The following is an 18271-nucleotide window of genomic DNA, read 5'->3' on the forward strand; positions in this document are numbered from 1 at the left end:
GCGTGCAACCTCATTACTGCCCATTGCATACTATATATACATATCAAAGCTCCAAGGTTCCCACCTGTTGGAGACGCACTCTGACATCCACTGCAGCAACCTTCATGAGGTAAAAGCCGGATTGGCGGGCGGATCCAGTTTACAGCATGCCTGTCGATTCACGCCGGACACGTTTCGTGCTCATTGCACTCTTCAGCGGCGCGACAGTCATTTTGGCATAGAGGCCACACCTCCCACTTAAAATATATGAGCCCTCCAATGGGTGACTCGAATGAGTCCACGTTGGTTTGTGGGTCTTGTGGTGTGTGCTTCAGTTATGTGCCGCTGTCTGAGATGTTTCAAGCCCACCAATGGGCCTCCACTCGCACATCTGGCTTGTCAATCCTCCATGGATGCCTCCACATTGAGACTCCGTGATTCGGAGCTCCGTGGCCCCAAATTTCCGGGTGGTGTATCTCCCTCGGCTGGGAGGCCGCGTATAAATCAAAGCTCCAAGGTTCCCACCTGTTGGAGACGCACTCTGACATCCACTGCAGCAACCTTCATGAGGTAAATTCCGGATTGGCGGGCGGATCCAGTTTACAGCATGCCTGTCGATTCACGCCGGAAGGGTTTTGTGCTCATTGTACTCTTCAGCGGCGTGACAGTCATTTTGGCATAGAGGCCACACCTCCCACTTAAAAATAACCTTGGCAGGAGCACATTAAAGGATAGCTGGCTCCCACCAGCACCATAGGATAGCTGCAGGCAAGGAAGCAGGTGGGTCCCGTGGGGGCATTGGGCCTCCCATGTGGTACCAAAGACAGAGTAGAGTTGTGGGTGCACCCACAAAATATTTTTTTAAAAGTGTGTCTGACTCCCGTCCACATCCCAGGATGGGTGCAGATTGGAAGGCGGCAGGGCTACAGGGGACTCGGGCCCCTCTATGGCTCCCAATGGAAGGTCAAGATCGGTGTGTCCCAAGTGGGACTAGGATACCCCTAAAAAAGTCCCAAAAATAATATATGAGTGGCCAGAGCTTCTCATTTATTAATCACTCCTCCTTGGCAAGGAGCGCCCTTTGCCTGGGCTAATTTGCACGCTTTCCTGCTTTAAGGGGCCCCAATCTGCGCAAGAGCACCACTAGATTGTTACAAAAATGTTCTGGGGTCTGCAGGTGTGCAGGCAGCACCCTGAAATTATTTATTAAAAATGAAAGGGGTGAATACAGCGTCACCCCCAGGGAAAGCGTACGGTGTTTGTACCAGATCTAGAGCTTGTATTTTTGCTCTTCAGCTAAGGATTGCAGCGGTCTCTTGTGGTAGTAAAAGAAAGACTCTAATATGTGTTTAATATTGTTGACAAAGCCAACAGACTTGTCTTATACATTGATGTTGTCACCCTTTGTCAAAGCCAATAGGCTTGCCTTTATATACTGATGTGGAGACCCCTTGACTAAGCCAGAAAAGTGTGCCTTTTATATTGATGTAGTCACCCTTTGACAAAACCAATAGGTTTGCTTTTATATATAATGATGTGGTGACTCCTTCCACCAAGCCAACAGGCTTGCCTTGTATATTGATGTGGCCACCTCTTGACAAAACCAATAGGCCTGCCTTTTATATATTGATGTGATCACCCTTTACAAAGCCAATAGGCTCTTCTTGCATATTGATGTGGTGACATCTTGACAAAGCCAATAGGTCTGCCTTTCATATATTGATGTGTTCACCCCTTAACAAAGTCAGTAGATCATGACACCACTTTGTATTGTGATGAGCACTCTCATTGCCTAACCATATGGGGGTGGGGGGATGGAGTGTTGTTGGCTGCCTCTAGTGGGGTTTAGGTGCAGGGTTGTCCATCACAGGCCAGTGACAGTATAGTTAGGTATAGTAGTAAGATTATAATTTGCTTGAAAAGACCCTCGAAATTCACAGAAAAAATCCAAGATTAAAGTGACATTATACTTTGGTAGGGTAATAAGATCTTACGTCATGTTACAAAAACCCTCAAGAAATTCAATGACAAAAACAAAGGTTAAGGTGATGTTACAGTTAGGGCTGGTAATAATATCTTACTTTAGCTTTAAAAAAAACTTAGAAATTCCCTGCAAAAACATATGACATCACTCATGACATGTTCACCTACATACTTGATGACATCACTAATGACATCTCAAATTACATAATTGATGACACCACTAATGACATCATCCACTCAGTTTGCTACACACTTCTGTACCTAAAAGGTATTTAGTGAGCTACATCTAGAGCAAATTTTCAATAGCTTCTGTCCCGCTAAGTGCAAGCTATTGCACAACGCTTGGCCTCCAAAGAGGACTTGCGTTCATAGATAGTCAGCCGCGGCCCGTGGAGGGAGTTACGGTGGGGCAGGAAGGCGAGGAGGGGGAGGGGTAGGGTGGAGGGTGCTAAAAACCGGCATATGGATAGTTGCAGGTTTGTAAACAATTTAATTAATAAAACGAATTTCGTAGCGCGCACTCCACAGGCCAAAGGCTGTGCATAGTAGAGCCTTCACCACCCAAAAGGTTATGAGAGTCTATAATTAGGAGGCTGTCCGTGAACTGTTGTGCACAGAACAACAGCTTTCGGTAGAAGGGGCTTGGAGACCTTCATATATCACTGTAAAAAAACAAAGGCTAAACTGATATTATAGTTAGGTATGATAATAACATCTTATTTTACAGTTAAAATATTTGTGACCTAAAGTAACTATAACTCACACTCTGGCTTTACACAGTTTTGCTGTCAATTATGTAATTTCAGATGTCATGAGAGATGTTATCAATGCAGTCATTGAGCATATCACGAGAGATTAAATATATGAGGGTACAAGCAGTGCATGTCAAGTGCGCGAGTTATAGTTACTTTAGTGCACAAGTTCTAGTTACTTGAGATAACTGGAGAATTTCAGTAGTTTTGTTAGTTTAGTACATTTGTTTTAACTGAATTTTTCAACCTAACTATAACATTCCTTTAACTTTTTCTTTTTAGTGAATTTCTAAGCTTTTTTATTTAAAGGTGAAGTAAGATGTTATTACCATACCCAGCTATAACATCGCTTTAACCTTTGTTTTTTTGTGTATTTGTGAGGTTTATTTTTAATGCAGAGTAACAATAAAAAAAGCTGCCATTTTATGATGTTATGTAAGGCAGGCATACTGGCTTTGCCACAGGGTCTTAGTCCAACATAGAAATTAGATGAACGCAAATCCTCAGTTAAACCTCATTTTTGAGGACAGAACCCAGAGTAGGCAATAATTATGGCACATGGATAGTGAATTTTCTCTGGATCACTGATAACATATTGGAAACAAAAATATTGAGGACCAAAATATCGAGAAAGAAAGTGCAAATAGTTAAGTATAGACTTACAATTCTTAACTCCACATCTACATACCTTGAAGATAGATATATCATCAAGGTACATATATGTGGAGTTATATATAGTAAAACTTTACTTACCTATAGAAACGCATCTTCACTATATTTTTGTCCTCGATATTCATGACACAATATTTTGTCCCACAATAGCGTTGTTTCCAATATTCTGTCTAAACACCAGTTTATCAGCTGGGAAAATTGCTGCATCCAATAATGCTCACTTTGCCACTGGATTCAAGCAAGCCTGGCTGAAGACGGCTGAAATGCCAGAAACCGGTCGCAGGAAGCTTGTTTCCGGTCCAGAGAAGGCATGGCTTGGCAGTTCGGGCTGGACTGTTCCCATGAGGCACAGGGTCAGACTGATTTGCATATGGCCATGTCTGAACTGGGGTGGCAGAGTGGGCTAAAGAACGGTGATGGATTAAACCCAGATCTGTTGACTGTGTGTGAATGTTTGAGTGGTTCAGATGCTCCGTCCATCACCACCCCCTGTTGTACCGCTTTGTTCACCATAAGTTGGCAGGGTATGCTCAGACGTGAGTCCCTTGCTCACTTTGCCACTGGATTCAAGCAAGCCTGGCTGAAGACGGCTGAAATGCCAGAAACCGGTCCCAGGAAGCTTGTTTCCGGGCCAGGGAAGGCATGGCTTGGCAGTTCGGGCTGGACTGTTCTCATGAGGCACAGTGTCAGATTGATTTGCATATGGCCATGTCTGAACTGGGGTGGCAGAGTGGGCTAAAGAACGGTGATGGATTAAGCCCAGATCTGTTGACTGGGTGTGAGTGTTTGATTGGTTCAGATGCTCCGTCCATCACCACCCCCTTTTGTACCGCATCCAATAATGAGGCACTGGTAATGGAGGCCTTGCTCTCTTTCAAATTAAACTCTAAATAAAGTACTTTAATTAGCTACATGCCTATAGCTTAAATACAAACAATAAAGTGATATCCTAAAGCTTTTAAAAACATCTTAGCTCATTCAGTGATTGTATGTGAAAGGACTCAGCTTTCATTATTGCTATCAGGAGCAGATGATAGCGGAGGTCTAAACCACTTCTATGCAATGCCCCTTTCTTGAAATGGTTTAGACTCCCTGAGTGGTCAGTGTTCAATAAGCTTCTGAAGTCTAACAGAACAATGATGATAGAACCAGCTGTATTCTTGTCTTCCAGGTTGACCCACTCTGCGCAGATCTTTGTTAACGAGGGCGTAAACTTTGGCAGAGCACAGATGACAGAACCATCTATCTTTGTCTCCCAGGCAGTTCCATTCTGTGTGATCAGTGGTCAACAAGACCATACAATTTGGCAGGACAAGAATGACAGAACCACCCCTATTATCACTTCCCAGGCTGATCCACTCTACAAGTGCCCACAGCCAACAAGAGTGTCAAGTTTGCCAAGACTTGGCGGATAAGCCACCCTACCCTTGTATTCTTAGTGGACAAACTCTATGAGCAACCTGTGGTCAACAAAGGTGTCAAATATGGCTTGGAGGACAGAACCACCCCTATCTTTGTCTCTCAGGTTTATATATTCTATAAGCAACTGGGTCAACAAGTTAAGTCTTGCACTATATAGCAGACAGAGCCACCTCTAGCCTTGTCTCCAAGGAGAGCCACTTGGTGAGCAACCAACAATCAACAAGGGCATAGAGTCTGGGTGTATGTGAGGAAAGAGGCACCCATATCCCCTCATCTTCCAGGCTGACCCACTTATTGAGGTTCCCGTTGATCTGCACAAGCACATCTGTAGACCTGCACAAGCAGAATGCCTTTGTGAGTCACAGTAGAGCTGGGTATTTGCTCGTGGCACAATGGACAGTGTACAACCCTTGCTTGAGTACCCACCATTGTTTTAAGAACCGGCTACATAGTCATTCTGTCACAACTGCAGCTCTGATTGCAATAAAATAGCAGCATCCGAAAAACCTTGACTCATAACCAAGAAAGCTATTATCACAAAGAAATTATGAACAAAAGCATATGCACATTTTTGTGGGGAATAGGAGAAAAATGATGCGATATGAGCTTCACGTGAATGCTGGGAAGTAGAATTCAGGCCTTTCCCATCAAATAAGAAGAGAAATGACCATAGGCATATTACATTGTGTTAATGATAGTTTTCCACCCAATTGGAGATCCCACCTGTTTGGGGAGGGAGGTTGTCATTTTGCCAAACATTCATATGGTGCTGTGATTGGCACACTGCCAGCAAAACTGGTACTGGATATGTCACCATATTATTCACCCATGCTAGACATTGTTTTCATTTTTAGATATAAGCCCTTAGTGAGAAAATGCCTCTTTTGTTTGTACACCCCCATTTATTGCTGAATTTTATTTCTGGTTTGTAGACTGGGCACTTTGATTCCTGCTTCCATTGCCCATTGTATGTGCTCTGATTCCTAAAACATGTAAAATGTGGCTAATACCTAATGGGCATACTTAATTTAGTAAGTTAAATGTTAGCTGTGGCCTGCAGCACTTATTTCCATCCACTAATGTTATGAGGAAAACAAAGCTTTTGGCCTATTAATGCAACATGGCTGCTGCAGCTTAAACCTGCAGTCTAACTGTCAAATAACCCTTTTGACATGAGAAAACCCTTCCTTTTGAATATTATTAAATCATCCCTGAGTGAGCATTGTAGTCCTCAAAGTAGAATGCTAGTATTTAAAAGTTGGACATTGAGAACTTCGATATTGCCTTGGCCCAAGTGTGAAAATCCCCCAAAAGCAATTTTCAGTGTGGAAAGCTCTGGCTGTCCTATGAAGAAAACTGAGTACAGATTAAAATAATAATTTTGCCATCTCAGGCTTTGAACAAGCTAGAGACATGAATCAACCACTATTTCTAATATTTATTAGAAATTCAATTCAATGGTGAAGTTAGAATTTTAATAAATATTTCGGAAAAGTAGCTTTCAGAATGTTACCTTTCCCTGCCTGAAACTCATGGGGGGTAATTTGCATTAGCCTACCAGCAGCTGCCCCTTTCAGTGCTTGGCTTTGATGATGTGTGAAAACTGCTCCCACAGCAGAGACAATGGCTTGAGCTTCATGAGAGGACAGGCTGGGAGTGAGGTTTGGGAAACCTGTCAGCCCACGAAGAGCAGCTGGGAGAGTTCAGAATTTTAATTTACTTCTAAGGAACAAGGGTGAGATCTATCTATTTACAGTCAAGTATAGGGGAAAGCCTGAAGAAACAAGCCTTTGATGGATAGGCACTCTGAGGCGAATTGGGCAGACCCTCCAGGGTTTCGCGATTTCGCGATTTGCCGCGAAATCGGCACTTTTGTAAAAATGCAGCGATTTTTACAAAAGTGCCCGCGAAATCTGCACTTTTGTATTAATCGCGGCATTTTTACAAAAGCCGCTGTATCCTGGGGGTTCTGGTGCCATTATAAAAGGCAGGGATAATCTGGAAGGCCCCCCTTGCCCCCCACCCCCGGTTTTGCACTCACCTCCTCAGGCATAGCAGCAGGCCACAGGCCAGCAGCAGGCCCCTCAAAGGCAGGCGCACCCTCATTCTCCTCCCAGTCACAAGTCCAACAGCTGGCCCGGCTGCAGCCCACACAATTCCAAGCTCCTTCGTGGGGTCTGTGCATGGGGTCCCTTCAACAAGGGTCTGTTTCTTTCTTTTTTTTTTTTTTTTTTTTTTTCCAAGACCTTTATTGCTCATTCAATCACTTTACACAGCTTCTGGCCTACAACCCCGGGGCCGGCCACCATCGTATTAGTATGCATGTTGTTCGACTCGATACACAGCCGTTTAGCCGCCATCCCTGGGGCGCGGCGGCAGGTCACTGTCACCCCTATGGGCGTGTCTGCATCGCAATACGAATCATAGAGGTCTAGTTTTTCTTTTATTATTGTATAACCTTGAACATTCAAACCAACTAGTAGTTACCACTTTCGGTCCCCAATAATTCCAACATTTTGCGCTGCGCCCCTGTGTATTCCTGGTTGATCTTCCTCGTATCAGTTATCGCAGACCCAGTGTTTGTAGTCCACCCTGAGCCCAGCCTTTGTGGTCGGTGTTCCCCCCTGTGCCACCGCTGCCATGTGTGCCTCCCCACTCCTCCCCCGCTCTACGGTTAACTTCCCTCCTGAGTTAGGAGCCACGGACCCCCTTCCTTCTACTCTAGCAATTCTTCCTCGCCTTCCTCGTCCGATGTCAACGGTTCTTCCTCTTCCAGTGGTTCACATAGGTCCCCCCTGAAAGTGTTCCATGGGAGCCATATCTTGTTCCACTTACGCGGGCATGCCCTAACTGTGTACACTGTTCTTTCTACAAGCATAACCCCGTCCATGTTCGCGCACCACTGCGTTAGCGTCGGGGCGTTCTCCGCCCCCCATTTTTGTGCTATGTCTCTTTTGGCAATCACCATACCTAAGGTGGCCCATTGCCGCCCGTGTCTGGTGAGGTCTGTGGGGTCCCATATGTTGAGTAGGCATTTCCGAGGTTCGGGAGTCAGTGACGTCTCCAAAGTTTGTGATATAGTTCTCATGACCTGTCTCCAATACTCTTGAATGTGGGAGCAGTCCCATAAAGTGTGGAACAGTGTCCCCTCCTCCCCGCACCCTCGCAGGCAAAATGGGTTTTGTGTTCTGTGGATAGTGTAGAGCAACGTTCGTGTATAATACACTCTATGCAAGATCTTGAGTTGCACAAGGCGGAATCTCGCCGATATGCCTACTTCTTTGGGTGCCGCCAACGCCTCGTTCCATTCCGACTCGTCCATATCCCCCACCTCCTCCACCCATTTAGCTTTCAGCGCTATGGTCGGGTCCACCAGGTTATTTACTAGTTTGCGGTATGTGAGGGAGGTTGCTCGCTCCTGCATGAAGTCTGTAAGTAACCTGTCTTCCATGGGTGATGCTTCTGGGATTGTCGTACCGTCGGGGATGGCAGCCAGCAAAGCATGTCTCACTTGCATATATCGATACTGTTCCGTGGGCCCCATCCCATATTGCTGTCGCAGTTGGTCGAAAGGGATTACAGTGTCTCTGTCCCACAAGTCTCCTACCGTGGACAGACCTATGTTGTCCCATGATGCGAATCCCTTACTGCTCCTCAAATTACCCAGGGCCCTTGCGTCCCATAGAGGGGTTAGTTTCGTGATCGTCCCTTTCCATCCCAGTTTCGCCTGTGCCTTATGCCACAACGTCACAGCGAGCTTCGTGGGCCCGACGAGTGTACGCACCTTCCTCATGTCATATAGTGGGGCTAGGATGGTGCTGGTACCCAACTGCAGTCTGTCCGCCCGGTATGCCGGGTCGGCCTGAGGCACATGCAGCCACTGGTTTATGGATTTCAATTGGGCGGCCCAATAATAGAGTTGCAGGTTTGGTAGCGCTATTCCTCCCTCGTACCACCCCCTATGCAGTTTAGCCTGGGCTATCCTTGCCGGGCGGTTATTCCACAGTAAACCAGCGACTACAGCGGATACCCTCCCAAAGTATCTATTGTGGACCGGGTAAGGGGTATTCTCTAGGACGTACAGGAACCGGGGCAGCGACATCATCTTGTAGAGTGCCGCTCTACCCAACAGTGTCAGTGGTAGCGCCGCCCAGAATTTAACATCCTGCTTAAGGCGTTCCAGTGGTGGCGACAGGTTTTTGTGGTAGAATTTCGCTGGGTCCCTCGTGACATGGATCCCCAGGTATCGGAATGAAGATCCCGCCATCGTGAGAGGGCACGTGTCACCCAACTCGGGGGACGGGCCTTGCAGTACATAGAGTTCCGACTTGCTCCAGTTCAAAGTATACCCCGACACCCTCCCCTGCTCGTCACAAAGCTTCAGCAGTGCCGGTATCCCCCGTTCCGGTTCCGATAGGTACACCAGCATGTCATCTGCGTACAGCGACAGTCGGTCTTCCCATCCCTCAGTCCAGACAATCCCCTTCAGCAATGGGGTGGATCGTATCTGGGACGCTAGGGGTTCCAATGCAATTGCAAAAAGTAATGGTGAGAGCGGGCAGCCTTGACGGGTGCCTCGCCCTAAGCGGAACGTCCGGGAGATATGGCCGTTTGCAACCACGTGGGCCAATGGCTTGGTATACAGCAAACGAATCCAGGCCACGAATTTCGGGCCGAAACCCATACGTTCTAGGACTTCAAACAGGTATCCCCACTCCACCATATCGAATGCCATTTTAGCGTCCAACGCCAGGATCACCGCCTTCTCGGTCAGCGTATCAGCCTTTGCCAGTACGTTATGTACCCTACGCAGGTTGAGGGCGGTATTCCTGTGAGGCATGAAACCTGACTGGTCTGGGTGTATCAGGTGGGGTAGGAAGGCCATCATCCGAGTGGCGAGGAGTTTAGCCAAGATTTTAAGCTCGGCGTTGAGCAGGGAGATAGGGCGATATGACCCGCACTCCTCCGGCTCTTTACCGGGTTTGGGGATTGCGACTATAGTTGCCACCCTCTGATCCTTCGGAAGGATGGCCCTTTCCAGGCTATCATTATACATTGCCAACAGAGGTCCACTTAGCCTGTCCGCTGCAGACTGAAACCACTCTATCGGGACACCATTGGGCCCGGCCGCTTTGCCCGGCTTGACTGCGTGAATCGCCCTTTGGATCTCTTCCATCGTGATATCTGCCTCTAGTTCAGCCCCCTCCTCTGGGGAGAGTGTGGGCATGGGGATATTCTCTAGAGCTGCTCTCGCCATTGCCGTTGTCACTGCATATTCTGGCATATACACCCCTTCGAAGTAGTCAGCCAATATCTCCACTATTTCTGCAGGGCACGTGCGTAGCCGCCCCTGTTTATCACGAATACTCTGTATACCTCTGGCACTACCTCCCCTCTTGTCTAGCCATGCCAACATTCTCCCCGCCTTGTCCCCTATGTCGTAAATTCTATGGGTCGTGTCCGCTATCTGGGACAACGTTTGTTGCCTGATATGTTCCCTAAGCTTTCGTTGTTGTAGGGTGACTGTCTGGGCGGCCTCTGGCGTGGGACCTGCTTCGTGTGCTGCCGTCGCTGCATGTAATGCCAGTTCCAATTCCTACCGTTCGTGATATTTCTCCCTGGTGTGCCCTGTTATAGTGGCTATGGCCTGGCCGCGCAACACCGTCTTATATGCTTCCCAGAGGGTAGCCGCTGACCCCACTGACCCAGTGTTCTCCCCAAAGTAGTGGGATGTCGTCGTTTTAAGTGTTCTATTAATCTGTGGAATTTTGAGGTATGATGCGTGTATCGGGTATATTCTCCTACGTTTCCGTTCCTGCGTGGATAGCTCGAGAGTGAGTGGTGAGTGGTCAGATATCCCTCTAGGGTGTATCTCAGCTGTGTCGATGTTTTGTATTCCCCCTCCCAGCGCCATGAAGTAGTCAATTCGTGTCAGACTATTGTGCACCGCGGAGTGATAAGTGTATTGCCTCGCGGCAGGGTGTGTGTAGCGCCATACGTCGATCAGTCCCAGTGCTGTCATGAAGTTTTGCAACTGAGAGGGACCGCCCGCTTGTGTCAACGCAGGCACCCTATCTGTAGTGGGATCAAGTACTGCGTTGAAGTCACCCCCTATTATTGTGTCTCCCTCAGGTAGGTCTAACAGAAATTTGCCCAACTCCGGAAGTATGGTCGAGTGTAGTGCAGGAGGGACATAGACGGATACTACATTCAGGGGTCTCCCCTCCCATTGGCCCTGGAGTGCTGCGAAACACCCCAGCGCATCCACCCTGGTGCCAAGTGTAATAAACTGTGCTGACTTCTTCACTAGAATGCCCGTACCCCTTGAACCTGTGGAGAACTCTGAATGCGCCGCCATCCTATATCCTTTTCTGTCAAGCGCTTTCGTTGCTGACCCTGTTAGGTGCGTCTCCTGGAGGAGCACCAAGGCTGGCCCCATCCTCTTGATCGCATTCAGTACCAACCCCCTTTTGATCTTGTCCCCCAACCCTCGCACATTCCATGACATGAGCTTGAGCGGCGTTACCCGGGACCGCTGCGCCCCCTCCTCAGCTGCTCGTGCTTGTGTGTCCTGCATTATGTGATTTGCGAAGTAAACAGTGGTATTCGGGACCCCGTCTCAGGGTGTGTCCGCTGAGCGGCAAACCCAGGTCGTGCGTTCGCACAGGTGTAGCGCTAGACCTCGCTCGTGGAACTACTAAAACATTGAAACAACCCCTTCCCTCCACCCCCCTCCCTGCCTCCCTGCATAACGGACTTGCAACCGCCCGCCTCCCCAACTTAGCAGAGTGCTTGACCCATCCCTTTAACAGTGTACTTGCGCGCTGGGGTGGAGAATCTTCCGGAGCAGGCGACATCCCTGCCCTCCTGTGAGTCCTCCAGGTCCAGTGCCCAGGTGTACCCTCCCGCCAGATATCGTCTTAACGGTCTCTTAAGCAGCGTCTTTCGTAGATTCAGCATTCCACCCCTCCTTCAGCGCCCTGACTTTCCGGCGTCGGGGAGCTATGTCCTCCGTCCCCTCCAACTGTCTGCGACTCAGGGGGGCGATCGTTCCTGTGGGTCCGGTCCTGTCTCCTCGGGCGATGGGGCTGGCTCGTGGTTCTCCAGCCCTCCAACCAGTCTTGTGCCGCCTCCGGCGTCTCAAAGAACCAGGCCTTGCCCTCTGCTACCACTCGGAGACGTGCCGGGAAAATCATAGAGTAGGGCATTTCCCTTGCCCTCAACGCCTTCTTCACCTCCAAGAAAGTCTTCCTTCTGCGTGCCACCTCAGCAGTGTAATCTGGGAAGAAGGCGATAGTCGTGTTCTGGATGCGGATGGGTGGGGAAACCCTCGCCGCCTGCAAGATGGCGTCCCGGTCTCTGAAGTTGAAGAGTCTCGCTAGGATAGGCCTAGGGGCTGCCCCCGGCTTGGGCGTTCCACCAGGCACTCTGTGGGCCCGCTCCACTGAAAAGAAGTGGGAGAGGCCCTTTGGCTGTAAGCGCGTCTTGATCAAATCCTCTACATAAAGGTCCGTTGCCCCTTTCCCTTCAGATTCCGGAACTCCTAGAATGCGGACGTTGTTCCTTCTCGAGCGCCCTTCCTGATCGTCCATCTTGTCCCTGAGGAATTTGTTTTCGGCCGCCATTTTCTCCATTGCTATTTGTAGTTCTGAGACGTCTTCCACCAGGGATTTCGTTACCACCTCCACTTGTTTTACTCTCTCGGTCATCTTGTGTAGATCGGCCCTGATCAGGGTGACTTCTGTTGCAGTGGAGCCCACTGTCGTTTGTACCTGAGCCAGGGCACGCATCACATCCTCCAGCGTTGGTTTCTTCGTGCCCTCCCCCTCCCGGGAGCCGCCCGTCGACGCACGAGAATCCACTTGCGGTGATGTGCTTTTGTCGTAGGCGAATTTGTCTAATCTCGCCTGTACGGTGTTGTGTTTGGGGCCCCTACCTGCCATGATCTTTCTTGCGTCCGCCCCACTCCTGGTTCGTGGGGCCGCCGTGCCTTCTGGGTCTGTCCGCCAGGAGCGGGCGATCTGTCCCCCCTCAGCCTCCGGGAGTCCAGTCGGCCTCTGTTGTCTCGTGGCCACCTTAGTCCAGTATCGCTTCACGGAGGAGTCCGCAGGTTTCTGGCGTCCCTCCCGCTCCTGGATACCTCTGTGCCCCTTCCGCCACCTTAGGCTGTTCCGATGCACTGTCGGGACTGTGGGGTGTGTGGTGGTACTTCGGGAATTCCCTGTGCTGTTTCAGTGCTTTTTGGGCTATTGCTGCTCAGTCCCCACTGCCCCCTTCTCTCGTGAGAGCTCTCACGCTCTCCCTCACACTCCCAGCCGCCGGCGATGGTCTTGTGGTGCGGCGGGTGTTCCGACTGGGCAAACCCCCGTGGTTGGGGCTGGCAGTGCGTATCACGGGCAGGCGATCACAGCCTCAGGCCGGCCCCGGTTCTCGACTCTCGCCGGGCGGCCCCCCCGGATGCGTCGCCTCTCTGCCTCCGGGTGTGCTGCGGGGGGGGGGGTCCCAGCGCCGCCACTTACTTTATCGGCGCTTTGCCAGCCGGGCGCCCGGTCCGCTTTCCTCCGTCCCCGGGTGCCCTGGCCTCACGGGCGTCGCGGCTGCAGTCCTGGGCTCCCTTAGGCTCCTGGTGGGGCGCCGATTCGTCCTCCGGGTCCGGTGCCGACAGCTAGTGCGCCGCCGCTACCTCCGTCCTCGATGGCGCTCCAGGCTACCGGCCACCGACCACTTCCTGCGCCTGAGTCCCGCCGCCACCTCACTTCCGCCCGGGCCACTGTCGTAGGGCAGGCCGCTGCTTATCTTTTGACACAGGCCGCACCTCGCCGGAATCCCCTTCGTCCGTCCCGGGTGCTCGCCTGCTCACCAGACGCCTCTGCGGGGTTCCGCCCGGTCCCAGACCCGGTCAGCCCCACCGGAGTGTAAAATTGGCCGGATGTATGCAGCGGATCTATGGGGGATATCGCCTTACTCACGGAGCTCCTCGGTTAAGCCGCCGCCATGCTCGGCTGCTAGCCACGCCCCCCAAGGGTCTGTTTCTTAAGCATGATTTTATTTTTCCCGGAGCCAGTTACCCTCTTGAAACATGATTCCTTACAGAGCCGAGCTCCGTACGCATGAGAGAACAGCAGTGACGTATACGCTCAGAAACAGTCCGGAGCTTTATTAAATAACTCCATCAACAGTGTCTGTGATTAATAAAAAATGGAGGAAAACCACTTTGTTTACATTTAATTGCGGGCCGCTACCTCAGAAAACCCCATGACTGATTAAAAAGGAGGGGGGGGGGGGGTAACAGCAGAGAGAGTGGGGTGGAGGAGCGAGGGGGAGGAAAGAGAGGCTAATGTACCATGACATTGTTATAAACTGTTTGGCGATCTTTCGAAGTTAGAGCCAAGAACATACTCTTCACAAAAGACAGACAGACACACACACGTATAGAGTACATAGATGCATCAGAAGGGGTAATCTACAATACAATGCATTAAATGACCTAAGAGGCTGCAATCATTCTTTTAGATTGGATGTGGTCGAAAGAAATGCGCTGCTCTCTCTTACACCAAAGCAACACACGCTAATCTTTTCTTCATCAAGCGGGTTTCCAAATTCCACAGGAATATGTCTGACTCCATTCATTTTCAGGTATGCGACGGATGCCCGCTCAGAAGGCGTCTTGGGGCTGAAGTGCTTCAGGTAAAATAACGGCAAAGATGACAAGGGCTGGGCATCTAGCCTGAAGAAGTCAATTTGTTATTGGGAGTGTTACATGCACCGAGCTGCGACGTGTCTCCCAGCATGGGTCATGTGTCAATTGTCAATTTGCATGAAGTGACAACTGCTTTCTAAGTACCCGCTTGCCATCCAGCATCTCTCCTGTAACCTGAGAACCTGGCACTCAGCTGTAGATAAAGAAGTCATCATTACCGTCGCTGGTGGACCAACACCTCCCCCCCCCCCACACCCAGGAGGCTGGCTGCTATTGCCAAAGTTGGATGAACACTTAACCAGCCCGGTCATGCAGTTTTCTTCAGCAATGAGATCCAAGTGGTGGGCCTCTGCCACAACTCTGCTCACACTCTAAACTTGTGCGACTGCGAAGGGCACACAACACCCACCCACAACTTTACTGAGGCATATTCGCACAGACTTTCCAGAGTGTCTTACGCTAGTACTGCACGTTGAAGGGAGTCAGAGTTTACTTTATCAGTGCTTTAACTTTAAAAGAAGTATTGGGTGCCGACACGAACTCTATTGCAAGACACAAACTGACCTGACATGAGTTTACCTGCATAAACCGGGTAATAAACTCTCACCTTGCCAATTCTAGCCCTAGGTTTTCCTGCAGTAGGTTGGTAGCTGCAGCCACAGAGATAGATTGATCTAGAACTGCTAAGAAATACATTTGAAGCATGAAAATTAGGACACTTGCCTCAAATTTGAATAACGGCACTTTGGTAAATCTACCAAAGGTAGTGACAAGAGCCTGTGTTTGGGGGAGGGGAGCGAAGAGAAGATGCATGGTGAGTGCTACAACAATATGACTCGGAAAACCGCTGTCGTCATATTGGAATAGATTGTATAGAGGCATTGGGCGCTCACCAACTCATGTGTTGGTAGACTGGGAGCTGCCATGTTAAAATCACGTAGTGCACCAGACGTAGTGGCTGCAGTACTAGCTGGAAAAAACTCCTGTACAGTGAGGAGGTTTTGTTGCAACAACAGGGGAAGGATGGGACGGGGAGCAAGATACAATAAAATATGGACAGGAAAGAAATATTCCTTCCTAGTTGTAGATTTGCTGTGAAACTGCAGCAGCCCATAATTGTGAAGCACACGCTCGAGGGAAACAAAGTGTCTACATTATAAAGAAACCAAATATACATAGCTTCATGTTGTTAAATAACTAAAAAAACTAAGATATCTGTGTTTGTTGTAGGAAAAATGGCCACATAAAATGCCGCCAAATTGCCGCTAAATTTCCATATTTGTGCCGCAAAATTTCCATTTTTGTGCCGCTAAATTTGCTAATCCATACCTCTATATCCTGGGGGGATCTGATTGCGCATCAACCTAGAGGGAAGAGAAGCTGGTCTCAGTACCAGTTTGAAGTAGTTGAGGAGGAGGAGACTTCTCATTTCCCTAAACAGACTAGTTTATGGCCCCCAGGGCCTTTCAGGGGGCAGTAGGCTTGTGCATCTTGAATTTCCTTTAGAATAGTGAACTCTAAGATTTGAAGTATGGTAAAGAATGCGCTATAAAAGTAGGAAAGGTTGCCCCAGGGAACCTTTTCACTATTGATTATTGAGTGACTGGGATTGACCCCCACCCACTGGCTAGTGAAATTTATAAACCTGGCACCTCACTATGTGGTTGAACTGTAGTTTGCTATGGTGGATACTCTCCGCTGTGGCCAAACCTCTCCAACGGCCTGACAGAGTAAAGGCCATCAGAGAATTGGCTATATGTTCACCCACCTAATTTAGATGACTGGACATATAGCTGTTTTACTGTCCTTCAAACCCTATTGAAAAGGGGTAAAACAAAACTTAAAATGCTCCAAATCTATCATGGGAAAAAACGTCCTTGAAGGAAGCATTTTTTTTTATTTTCAAACGGAAAATCCTGCTTTGTAATTTTGTTTTTGAAAAAAAAAATGTTTGATGGATGACTCCATCAAGTTGACGGAACCATGTGTCAAACTTAAAAAAACATTGACAAGGAACTGCCATGATGGAGGATCATGCCAATGGTTTAGAAATGACAGCCGGCTTGGCAGCCATTTAGAAATTTGGCTGGCGGGGACTCCGTTAGGGCAACAGAGTAATATACTCCGTAGCTCTGACGGAGGTAACCTACCTGCCAAATAAGAAATCAGGCTCTCATTCTGAAATCTCAGAAAAATTAGGACTTAGAAATATGTTGGATTTCCAGGATTCTGGAGGAATGGGACCAACCACCCAAGTCAATCCACTCAAGGTACAAATGTGTTGGCCAAGAAAGCCAGGTTGGCCCCACTCAAAGCTATTTGGCACCTGAAAATCCAGTTCAGCTAACCCTTTGGGCAAACCTATTCAACTTCGGTGTGACATTTTTGATACATCCTGCTGCCTTGTCCCACTGATGGAATACTAGCTCCAAAAAACAGAATAAATCTGAAGGTAGAATTCTTGATTGGGTGAAGCGCCAAACGTTTCCCCAAAATGTGTCTGTCTCGTCTCTGAGCTTTTCGTGCCAAAACCAATGGCTTCAGCAGGTCCTGGCTCAACTTTTATCTAACTTTGAAGGGACTTCACCAGATGCAGCCTGCTTCCTTGCCCCGCTAGTAGATTCTCACTTCCAATTCATAGACTAAGTCAGAAGATCAAAGCTTTGGTATTAACCTGCTTGGCGTGTTCAACCAGCACTCCAACACAGATGGACTGAAATCATGCCTAGGTCAAGGTCACATGAGAAGAGTACTTTTTGGTCCAGCTTACTGGATTCGATCTGTTTTGTGTCATTTGTGTCATTTTGTTTATTACATTTTTCTCCATTTCTTTAGAAATTGGAGTGGGATTTTTACTTTTATGTTTTCTGACTTTTTAATTGTTCTGGCACTTCTAAATGCTTCACAAGGTATTTAGACCGAATATCATAAAACACAAATATTGTGGGACAAACTATTGTGCCAAAAATATAGAGAACAATAATATAGTGCAGGTAAGTTTCTACAGGTATGTACATTTTACTATACATAACTCCACATATATGTACCTTGATGAAATGTATGTTTTCATGGTATGCAGATGTGGAGTTAAGAATAGTAAATCTATACTTACCTATCTGCATTTAATTTCTCAATATTTTGGCCCTCAATATTTTTGACATGATATTCTGTCCACACTATATTTGTGCTTTCGATATTCTGTCAGTGATTCGCATTTCACATGTTCTCTAAGTTAAGCCTGACTATTCAGTGGCACAGCTTCCAGGGGTTGAACAATTTTTTAAATAGTTGAAACCTTTGCCTGGCACTAACAAGTTAGTGACTAAGGGCCATATGCATCAAAAGCCTCTTTTGCGATTCTCAAATCGCGATTTTTTGCGAATTGCTATTTGAGAATCACAAAATCCTATGTATGTGGGATTTGCAATAAATTTTGCGAATCCTACATATTCCTTAATTGCGAATCTCAAATTGCGATTCGCAATTAAGGAATATCTCCCCATTCATTCCTATGGGGCCATAGGAATGAATGGTAAGACATTCTCAATTTGCGATTAGCAATTAGAGAATCGCAAATTGAGAATACAATTTCAAGGGTCCAAGGGTGTCAGAAGGACACCCTGTTGAACCCCTGAAATAAGCATGGATGCACATGTGATGCACATATATGCCCTAAGGGCATGTATGTGCTTCACATTGCACTTTGAAAAATGCAAAAAAGTGCATTTTTCAAAAGAAATCGCAAATATACCACCAACTTGAA

This window comes from Lissotriton helveticus, chromosome 7 (genome assembly GCF_964261635.1).
Source record: "Lissotriton helveticus chromosome 7, aLisHel1.1, whole genome shotgun sequence".
Classification (NCBI taxonomy): domain Eukaryota; kingdom Metazoa; phylum Chordata; class Amphibia; order Caudata; family Salamandridae; genus Lissotriton; species Lissotriton helveticus.